Source organism: Pezoporus wallicus, unplaced genomic scaffold (genome assembly GCF_028554395.1).
Source record: "Pezoporus wallicus isolate ANWC-B61680 ecotype Strahan unplaced genomic scaffold, APGP_CSIRO_Pwel_v1 contig_13478, whole genome shotgun sequence".
NCBI lineage: Eukaryota > Metazoa > Chordata > Aves > Psittaciformes > Psittacidae > Pezoporus > Pezoporus wallicus.
In genome coordinates this window covers 22948-34153 of record NW_026638034.1, presented here as the reverse complement: position 1 = coordinate 34153, position 11206 = coordinate 22948, and the positions used below count along the sequence as shown (strand labels likewise).

Here is an 11206-nt window from a genome sequence, read left to right as displayed (position 1 = left end):
AGAGAAGGCTGCGTGGAGACCTCATAGCAGCCTTCCAGTATCTGAAGGGGGCCTATAGGGATGCTGGGAAGGGACTCTTCATTAGGGACTATAGTGACAGGACAAGGGGTAACGGGTTAAAACTGAAACAGGGGAAGTTTAGATTGGATCTAAGGAGGAAATTCTTTCCTGTTAGGGTGGTGAGGCACTGGAATGGGTTGCCCAGGGAGGTTGTGACTGCTCCATCCCTGGCAGTGTTCAAGGCCAGGCTGGACGAAGCCTTGGGTGAGATGGTTTAGTGTGGGGTGTCCCTGTCCATGGCAGAGGGGGTTGGAACTAGATGATCTCAAGGTCCTTTCCAACCCTAACCCTTCTATGATTCTATGAAAGGCGTCAGTGGTAATGAGAGTTTTTTTTAATGCTTTCCCTTGTATTAATTCTATAAGTAACTTACAAACCAAATTGAAACCCTTGCCGATGACCCCATTCCTGTTTTGTTGACTCTTTTCTAGTCTCCGTTTTGCCATATACAGTGCGCACAACAAAAGAAACAGACGCAAGTGTGGACCTAGCCTCCAAATTTACAACTGAGAAGGTACCTTAGGAGGAAAGTAGTTCGGCTTTTATTTGCTTGCTATGTGTTGCTCTTGTCCTTTTAATTGTGAGCTTCTTATATGAATGAGACTCATAGGGAGAAGAAATTGTCAGATGTGACAGACTGGTAGAGACGTGACTCTGTGTTGATCAGGGATGTATAACGTAATTAAAATGTTGGGGAGCTCTGTCTGAATTACAGTAGTTTGGATGATAATGAGAAAGGAGTAACTTCCTGAAATTAACTGAGCAAAGAGCATGAAGCCATTCACAAGGCAATTCTGGAAAAACATTTTGCTGAAAAAGGAAGATGATATACTGTATACTGAACTCAACTTTTAAAATGTTTGGGGAACAGTCTGGCTTGCGAGACTTGTGATTTCTTTATGTACTTTTTTTTAATACCTGCATGGGTATTAACATCTTGACTGTTTGCATTTGCAGCATTCCCAGATCTTCAACTTCCTTAGAAACCAGGGTGCTGAGTGTCGTGGTTTAAACCCAATCAGGTCTCAAACCTGAGAAGGAGAAAAAAGATGTGCAATTTCTAAGCACCTCCATCATATACCTCCCAAAGTATAAAGGTGGTGACCACACTGGGAACATAAGCCAGATCAGTTTCATGATCAATGATTCTATTGTATTACAAGTCATTACCATAAAGTACAATGGGACAAAAACCTTAGCCCAAGCCCCACACTTGAAAAACACTAATACAGCAAATACCGGATGGACGTGAGATACGATATACTGAAACTGTGAGATCAAGAGGAACAACCTTGAGAGCCAATAAATCAGCATTGTGATGAGTGACTACCAATCCAGTCAGATCTGTTCTTATCTCAACCCCTCGTGCCCCACGTTGGGCGCCAAAAAGAACTGTTGTGGTTTAAACCCAGTCAGGTAACTTGTTCACTCACTCCCAGTGAGTGGTACCGAGCTGACAACAATCGAGGTCCGTGTCCCCCCCCCCCCCACCGGGGTTCTCCCCCACTCCCGGAGGAACGGGGAGGAGGATCGAAAAAAAGTGCAACTCCTACGGGTTGAGACAAGAACAGTCCAGCAACCAATGTACAACACAAATCACCACCGCTACTATCAACTACAACAATGATAAGGGAAAATAACAAGGGAAGAGAATACGATACCACCGGCCAAGAAGACGAGTTCCACCCGGAAGCCCGTGTCCTTCCGGGTAACTCCCAGTCACCCCCCACCCCGGCCATGACATGCTGTGGTATGGAAACCTCCCTGGCTAGCCCGGGTCAGGCGCCCTGTCTCTGCTTCCTCCCATCTTCCCCTCCTCCCTGGCAGAGCATGAGCCTCACAAAGTCCTTGGTCAGGGTAAACATCACTTAACAATAACTGAAAACATCGACTTCCCCAACACTGTTCTCAGGCTGGAAGTCAAAACACAGCACTGCACCAGCTAGCACAAAGGAAAAAAAAACACATGACTTCTACTGCTGAACCCAGGACACTGAGCACTTAAGATTTTCATGCTGTTTACTTTAACTTTTCTGAGGGAGTTTTGGCTGAGTAGCTGAAGGGAGATGCGGTAATTCCCTGCTGAAATCCCTCACAAGATCCCTCCGAGCCCTTGCTTGTGAGTGCAGGCTGAGTAAACTTGGAGTAGTTTATTCAGCTTGTCTAGATGGCAAACAGCCTGCCCAGGGTGCCTTGGGTTGAAGGTTAATAGGTCTGGCAAATGCAAAGTAGTTATGTGATGGAGAGGGCAGCCTGTAGTTTAGACATGAATCCAGAGCCTGAACAAAGTTCTGCAGTCTTCAAACATTTCATTTTCATTTCAGAAATGTCTGACATCAAGCTGACACTCAGCAGGCAGCATTGTCGGTTGTGTGGGTTTTGGCATTGACTTGAGATCTCAGTCAGAGAGCCTTCAGACTTGGACACCCCTGCTCTCAGAGGGGGGATTTACTAGGTATAGGAGAAAAGCAGGATGAAGAATGATTGATGGAGGAGTGAACAGGAAGAACAATCAGACAGCTCAGAAAAGGATCTGAGGGATTGGATGAAAGATGCCAGGGGTATTCCGGGAACAAAAAGCAAGACCTCATTCATCTCCCATGTATAGGAATTGAATATGTAAAAATTAGTGGCCTTTCTTAAAATAAAAGAGTCCTAACTGTTAACTGAAAAAGAATGAGTGGCCCCGGAGGTATGCTAGTAATAGTTGTGACATTGAATCAATGATTGGAGCCTTTGGACTGTTGAAAGGTATGGATAACAAGGAACATCAGGCCCCGACCCTTGGATACCTACCCAGAAGAAAATGGGCGGTAGATGGGTAAAAGATAATTTTTGCATGGGGCAGTGCAGCCACTGACTGGAGAAACCCAATTCAAAAGAAGAGAAAGACTGAGCATGGTGCCTGATTAGCATGAGAGGCGAGAGGGACTTTTAACCAATAAGGGGTGGAATATTAATTAATGAATAAATTGTGTAACTCTCAACCAATGGGCACTGATTCCTTTGTCAAAATATATAAATAGCTTAAAGTTGTAATCATTGGAGTGCTTGATTTGTGGAGACTTCCACTGAGTACCTGTAATGGATGGGAACATAGCTGAGAGTTTATTCTCAATGGTGACTGAGAGACATAACAAAGTAGTTGTTTGCCACAGTGTATTAGGTAGAGTATTAGGTGACTGTTTGTCATAAAGAGGCAGGAAAATATAGGTGTGCAGCTGTTCTGTGACCTTCATAATTGGCTGCACTGGGGTGCCTGGCCAATGCTCTCAGTGTGGGCAACAGTGAGATCATGAAACTTCACGGTCCCATGAGAAAACAGAGATCTGGCATAAAGCCAGATGTTTTTCTAAGGGTATAAAAGCAGGACTCTCTTGTGGCCATGGGAGAAGCCTCACCTATGGGTGGATGCACAGCATAGGAATTTTCCCAATTACCTGAGACACCTGGCATCAGCTGCAATGGGGCTTCCCAGCTGGAAGTGTGGGCCTGAATGATGATTCATTTGTAATTGGTGATGGATTTCTTCTTAATCTCTGTTCTTTCTATGCAGCAATGATTTAATGCATTGCTAACTTTCTTCGGTACTTATATACCTGTATCTCTGATTTGCCTTATTGTACTTATTCACTATATAGAGAGAGATATTTACCTAATTCACATTAGTGTGCTTGTTTTAGTGTGCTTATTGGCTTTAGTGTGCTTGTTTAATAAACTCTGCATATTATACAGCTAGTGTGTGGTCACTTTGTGGGGTACCCTGCCTGTCAGCAGAACAGTACCCTGTGCAGAAAAGATAATGTCTCCTTTCTAAACTAGTGCATCCTATTTTCTATAGGATGCACTGTAATTTTCTATAGGATGCAGCTACAGCATGTGGCAAAAAGCCCAGGTTCCTGTTCCTGCCTTCATCCTCCATTTTTTTAAATCACTTTGAGGATATCCTCCCTCATGAATTGAGGTTTAAAGAGTAGTTGTAAAATTGTTTTGGGGGGAGGGGTGTGTGTGTGTGTTGAGATCCTGGTTTGGCCAGATGCCAGTTCCTAAACTGACTTACAACAGCTTCCAAGGAATTTATGATGCTTTCTAGATTTAAATTCTTATATGTGTCATCGCACCTCAGAGCTGTATGTACAAAAGGAAAGGTGTAATGCCTTCATGTATATATCCTTTACAAGGAAGGAAATGTTTTGGTACTGGAGCATCTTGAAAGCATACCTCAGTTAATAGCTGGTTTTAAATAGTTATTGCATGCCAGCCATTTTGTGAGTGTTGCAAGCAGTGGGGAGTGCAGTATGGCATTTCTTTAATTTGTAATGTTAATGATCCAGTTTAAGTCATGTAAAGTTAGCACAAGATACCAAACCTATAAGTGCATGTGATTATCGCTGGTGCTTATGCATGAGAAGAGCCTGGAGGGAAATAAGATGTTAAATATACTCTATCATGATTGAAAGGAAAGAAAGGACCAGGGACTTCCTTTGCTGCTGGTTTCTCAGAGGGAAATCTTAACAGAAGTCATGTAATTACTCCCATTTTTCTTCCGTGTCCCTCAGTTGCTTTCCCAAAGTATTTGGTCTGCTTACTGAGTTGGTGCTTCCTCTCTTACTCCCAGGACCCAGGATTAGTCATACATCATAATCTAAAGAAAGGGGACTTTCTTCCCTGGCTTAAAAGCAGGCTTCTTTCTTATTAAGATGGATGAGGAGAGGCACCTGAAAAGATCAGCTTACACCAAATCAAAATCATCTCTGTTGACTTTCTGCATGACAAATCAGTCTGTAAACCAGGCTTAAAATCCTCCAGTAACAGCAATTCCATAACTTCATCAGGCAAATGCACAGCTGCTTAGCCTTACCTCCATAATTTTCCTTGCAATCCTGCTGCAATTTAAAGTAATTTAAATAATTTAAGTAATTTAATTTAAATTTCCCCTGTTCCTGGATGATTGAAGCTTCTACCTTTTATTTATAGGACTGTGTCATGGTTTAAACCCAATTAGCCGTAAATCACACAATCTCTCACTCCCCCCCCTTCTTTCCCTCCCCCTACTCCCAGAGGGATGGAGAGGAGAATCGAAAAGAATGCAACTCCCACGGGTTGAGATAAGAACAGTTTAGTAACTAAGGTATAACACAAATCACTACTGCTACCACCAATAATAACAATGATAAAGGAAATAACAAGGGAAGAGAATACAACACCTCACCACCAGCCAACTGATAACTCACCCCCCCAACCGACCAAGCACCGACCAATACCTAGTCCAACCCCTCAGTGCTCTAGTCCTTCTGGCTAACTCCCAGTTACATCCTGGGCATGACGTGCTGTGGCATGGAATACTTCTTTGGTCAGTTTGGGTCAGGTGTCCTGTCTCTGCTTCCTCCTGGCTTCTCCTCCTCCCTGGCAGAGCATGAGGCTCAGAAAGTCCTTGGCCAGGCCAAACATTTGAGCAGTAACTAAAAACATCAGTGTTATCAGCACTGTTCCCAGGCCGAAAGTCAAAAACACAATGCTGCACCAGCTACCAAGAAGGAGAAAAAATGACTGCTACTGCTGAACCCAAGACAGACTGCTGTGGGGATTACATCTTCCTTGAAATAATGGGCTCCAAAACTGAATGTTTAAGATGCAGTCTGAGGGATGTGGAGGAGAACATGAGAGTCTTCTGTGAGTTTTGCAGGTTCCATTCCTGGGATGGAATAATGCTGGGCACAAGTATAAATTGGCAGAGGAATGGCTGGAGAGCAGCCCTGCAGAAAGGGGTCTGGGGGTGTTGGTCAACAGCAGCCTCAATAAGAATCAGCAGCATGCCCTGGCAGTCGTGAGGGCAAACTGCATCCTTGGGTGCATCACAGTACAACCAGACGGTCAAAAGAGGTGATTATCCCACTGTATTCAACATTGGTGCAGCCTCACCTTGAGCACTCTGTGCAGTTCTGGCCCCCACAGTTTAAGAAGGATGTTAAGGGACTAGAGTCCATCCAGAGGAGGGTGACAAAGCTGATTAAGGGGCTGGAAGGCATGTCCTATGAGGAGTGACTGAGGACTTAGGTCTTGTCTAGAAGGAGGCTGAGGGGCAACCTCTTTGTTCTCTACAGCTTCATGAGAAGTGGAAAGGGAGGTGCTGAGTTCTTCTCCCTGGTATCCAGTGACAGGATGTGTAGGAATGGTTCAAAGCTGTGCCAGGGGATTTTCAGACTTTACATTAGGAAACATTTCTTTGCTGAGAGGGTGGTCAACCCCTGGAACAGGCTTCCTAGAGAGGTGGTGGATGCCCCAAGCCTTTCAGTGTTTAAGAGGCATTTGGGCAATGGCCGTAATAACATGCTTTAACTTTTGGTCAGGCAGTTGGACTAGATCATTGTAGGTCCCTTCCAACTGAACTATTCTGTTCTGTTCACATCATCTGGCTTGACACAGGTTACACCGCATAGCTGAGATTTTGATGTCGGGGTCAGAGCTGAATGCATTGGTCTAGGGAAGCTTGTAAAAAAGGATAAAATTGCCAAGTGAATTCCAGTAGTGAAAGCCCATAGTGAATGTCGGTGTGCTCCTAGGCATTCACAAGCAAAAGGCTAATTAGTCAAATAAATGTTTTTTCTGAGTGGATGAGCTATAGAGAGAAATGTATCCATTCAGTATGTACAGAAGTAAAGTGTGTTCAATGCAGAGGCAGCTCCAGCCAAGCTGCTGTGGGAATGATGTCTTCGTACAGCTGGGGTTTGTTACTATGGAGTCCTGTGAATTTCTGCAGAACATATATGAAGTGATGGATGGGAAATATGACAGTGCCTTGATGCTCCTGGGACATGGACTGATAAATGCTAGCACTGGGGATGCTGTCTCTGGACCAGCTGTTTCCTTTTGGTTCCATTTTACTCTTTGGAGGGGAGCGGTCCCAGCTCATGCATGCAGTGGTGATTGCCCAGACTCTGCTGGTGCTTTGCGATCCCTCTGCACCAGTTGTGAGCCTGTTGTGTAGCGGTAATGTGTTCCCCTGTGGCTCTGCTGTAGAGGTGCAGTGCTATTGAGGCATAAAAGCATCATTCCAAACCTTGGAGATGAATTGCTGGTGTGGACTGGTGTTATGGACTCTGCTAGTGTGGACTGGTGTTGTTATGGACTCTGCTGGTTGTTATGGACTTCAGCATCCCCACCTCCAGTGTCAGGGGCAGGGGTGCAGTCTCCACCAGTTGCCAGGCCTCTGTATTCAGTAGGGGGAAAGGAAGACACATCTCCAGGGATGGACTCATCTCCTTTTAAGATGAGTGTCTATGGAGGGGATGAATTGCTCTTTGAAAATCATCTTTGTCTTCTCTGGGGATCTAGGAAGTCTTTTCTATTTGGTTTAGAGCCCAGCTTTGACATTGCTCTATCCAGACAAGAGTCCAGATCCTCAAAGGCAACTCAGAACATTTCTCCCCTCCCACTGTTCATGCAAATGGATGTCTAACGTCACTGGCAGGTTACCCACAAGGAGAAGCTACTGTCAGCGCATCAGCTTCCAAGTAGCTGGTTTTGATTTGAAGAGTTTAAGTATAAATTTAACAGTTTAAACCTGAGCCAGTCCAGGCAGCCTTTCCCTGCTATGTGAACTGCAGGCTCTGGGTTCCTTCCATATGGAAGCTCATGTGTTCAGGTGCTGGACTGCACCAGCTCAGGAGGCAGTATCTGGCCATCACACCATGTCCTTTACTATATATAACATGTCTACTCGATGCCTTCCTGCAGCCAGCGGGTTGGAGCTCCAAGGACATGGTTGTGTTCAGTAGCACTAGGAAGAATCCAGCTCTTAAAATCATAGAATCATAGAATGGTTAGGGTTGGAAAGGACCTTAGGATCATCTAGTTCCAACCCGCTTGCAGGGACACCTCACACTAAACCATCTCATCCAAGACTCCATCCAACCTGGTCTTGAACACTGCCAGGGATGGAGCATTCACAACTTCCTTGGCCAACCCATTCCAGTGCCTCACCACCCTAACAGGAAAGAACTTCTTCCTTATATATAACCAAAACTTCACCTGACTGCCATGATTTTTCAAATATGATGACCAGTGACTTAGCAACTTCATTCACCAGCTCCTTCAGGACCTGCAGATGGATTTCATCAGGTCCCATGGACTTGTGCACGTTCAGGTTTTTAAGATGGTCTCAAACCATATCCTCTCCTACAGTGGGCCCAAGGTCTTCATTCTCACAGTCCCTGCATCTGCCTTCCAAGACTTGGGTGGTGGGGTCAGAGCCTTTGCCAGTGAAGACCGAGGCAAAGAAGTCATTCAGAACCTCAGCCTTCTTCAAGTCCTGCGTAGCCAGCTCTCCCGATAGCTTCCAGATGGGGCCTATGTTGTCCTTTGTCTTTTATTCGCTACATACCTATAGAATCCCTTCCTGTTATCCTTAACATCCCTAGCCAAGTTTAATTCTAACTGGGCCTTAGCTTTCCTATCCTAGTCCCTAGCTTCCCAGACAACATCCCTGTATTCTTTCCAGGCATCTACTTTCCGGGCATCCTTGACCATTGCCGGTCAGTTGCTGAGGTGAGTAGCTCGAGAGAGAATGCCTTCAACAATGGAGCGGGGGGAAGCTCAGCGTCCAGGAGCCTCAATTCAGAGCAGCAAGAGCCACCGAGGAAGCCTCAAGTCCTCGAAAGGACTTTCCCAGGAGCCAGCAGCTCAACAGACGCAAGCAGCTGACTCACAGGTGGCAGCGCCAGCCCTGACTGAGTAAACCAGCCCCCCAGGGAGAACGAAGGACCAGGAGGGTGGATGACCAGGGTGGGTGACGAGGTCCGGCCAAGAAGACGAGTTCCACCCGGAAGCCCGTGTCCTTCCGGGTAACTCCCAGTCACCCCCCACCCCGGCCATGACGTGCTGTGGTATGGAATACCTCCCTGGCTAGCCCGAGTCAGGCGCCCCATCTCTGCTTCCTCCCGGCTTCCCCTCCTCCCTGGCAGAGCATGAGCCTCACAAAGTCCTTGGTCAGGGTAAACATCACTTAGCAACAACTGAAAACATCGACTTCACCAACACTGTTCTCAGGCTGGAAGTCAAAACACAGCACTGCACCAGCTAGCACAAAGGAAAAAACAAAACAAAACAAAAAAAAAACAAAACAAAAAAAAACCCATGACTGCTACATTCACGTTGTGCTCAGATCCCACATTTTCAATACACCATCGCTCTCCCACATATATACATCCATATACATACAGACCAAGAGGAAAAGATCATTTTCTTAGTGCATGGACCAATCCCTATAATGCTGCCGAGTCCATTCGGTCCATGATGTTCAAAGTTCATTCTCTGTTGGGATGATGGCTGGAGGGAAGTCAGGGCCAGTCGCTGGTGACCTGGAGACATCTAGTTGATGGGCTATAAAAGCATTACACAGCAGGCAACAGCATACAATTGAGTTCACTGGCTGTTTTCCCCTAAAATCAAATCCCCTTGAGGTATACATCGGACTTCCCCATCTTCCTGCATTACCCACCAAGTATATCCAGGTCCCTGAGCAAAAGCAATCCCACGAGTGGGTTTGCCCTTACCTGAAGCAGGAATAACCCAGACTGTCTTCCCCAGCAAATTCTTCATAGGCACCACGGGAACTTTGTCCCCCTCTACAATATGTAAAAGTTCTGACTGGGCTGGGCCGGCCCTGTTGGCAGATCCTCTGGTGTTGACCAACCAGGTGGCCTTTGGTAAGTGTGTATCCCAATGCTTGAAAGTTCCCCCACCCATTGCTCTCAGTGTAGTTTTTAACAGCCCATTGTACCGTTCGATTTTCCCAGAGGCTGGTGCATGGTAGGGGATGCGATATACCCACTCAATGCCATGCTCTTTGGCCCAAATATCTATAAGGTTATTTCGGAAATGAGTCCCATTGTCTGACTCAATTCTCTCTGGGGTGCCGTGTCGCCACAAAATCTGTTTCTCAAGGCCCAGGATAGTGTTCCGGGCAGTGGCATGGGGCACAGCGTATGTTTCCAGCCGCCCGGTGGTTGCTTCCACCATGGTAAGCACATGGCGCTTGCCTTGGCGGGTTGGTGGCAGTGTGATATAGTCAATCTGCCAGGCCTCCCCATATTTATACTTCAACCATCGTCCTCCATACCAAAGAGGCTTTAACCGCTTGGCTTATTTAATTGCAGCACGTTTCACACTCATGAATAACCTGGGCAATAGTGTCCATTGTTAAGTCCACCCCTCGATCACGGGCCCACCTGTATGTTGCATCTCTGCCCTGATGGCCTGAAGTGTCATGGGCCCACCGGGCCAAAAATAATTCACCTTTATGTTGCCAATCTAAGTCCATCTGAGCCACTTCAATCTTAGCCGCTTTATCCACTTGTTGGTTGTTCTGGTGTTCCTCAGTGGCCCGATTCTTGGGTACATGGGCATCTACATGACGTACCTTCACCACCAGGTTCTGCACCCTGGCAGCAATATCTTTCCACAGTGCAGCAGCCCAGATGGGTTTACCTCTGCGTTGCCAGTTGCTCTGCTTCCATTGCTTCAACCACCCCCACAGGGCATTTGCCACCATCCATGAGTCAGTATAAAGTACTGGCCACTTTTCTCATTCAGCAATGTCCAGGGCCAGCTGGATGGCTTTCACCTCGGCAAACTGACTCGATTCACCCTCTATTTCAGCAGTTTCTGCAACTTGTCGTCCAGGACTCCATACAGCTGCCTTCCATCTCCGATGCTTTCCCACAATACAGCAAGAGCCATCAGTAAACAAGGCGTACTGCTTTTCACTTTCTGACAGTTTATTATATGGTGGGGCCTCTTCAGCGCGCACCACCTCCTCCTCTGGTGACATTCCAAAATCTTTGCCCTCTGGCCAGTCCATGATGACTTCTAGAATGCCTGGACGACTGAGATTTCCTATTCGAGTTCGTTGTGTAATTAGTGCAGCCCATTTACTCCATGTAGCATCAGTTGCATGATGTGTAGAGGAGACCCTGCCTTTGAACATCCAGCCCAGCACGGGCAGCCGGGGTGCCAGGAGGAGCTGTGCTTCAGTGCCAATCACTTCCGAAGCAGCTCGAACCCCTTCATAGGCTGCCAGTATCTCTTTCTCAGTTGGGGTATAGCTGGCCTCAGATCCTTTATATCCCCGACTCCAAAAGCCGAG

At 46.4% G+C, this 11206-nt stretch overlaps 1 long non-coding RNA gene across 1 annotated transcript; it reads left to right on the top strand.

Annotated features, from left to right (window-relative positions):
• Positions 1 to 383: 383 nt before the first annotated feature.
• On the top strand, positions 384 to 3792 carry LOC130598932 (uncharacterized). The gene is made up of 2 exons (XR_008972119.1): positions 384 to 574; positions 2385 to 3792. It is a non-coding gene; the product is annotated as an uncharacterized LOC130598932 (long non-coding RNA).
• Positions 3793 to 11206: the final 7414 nt, after the last annotated feature.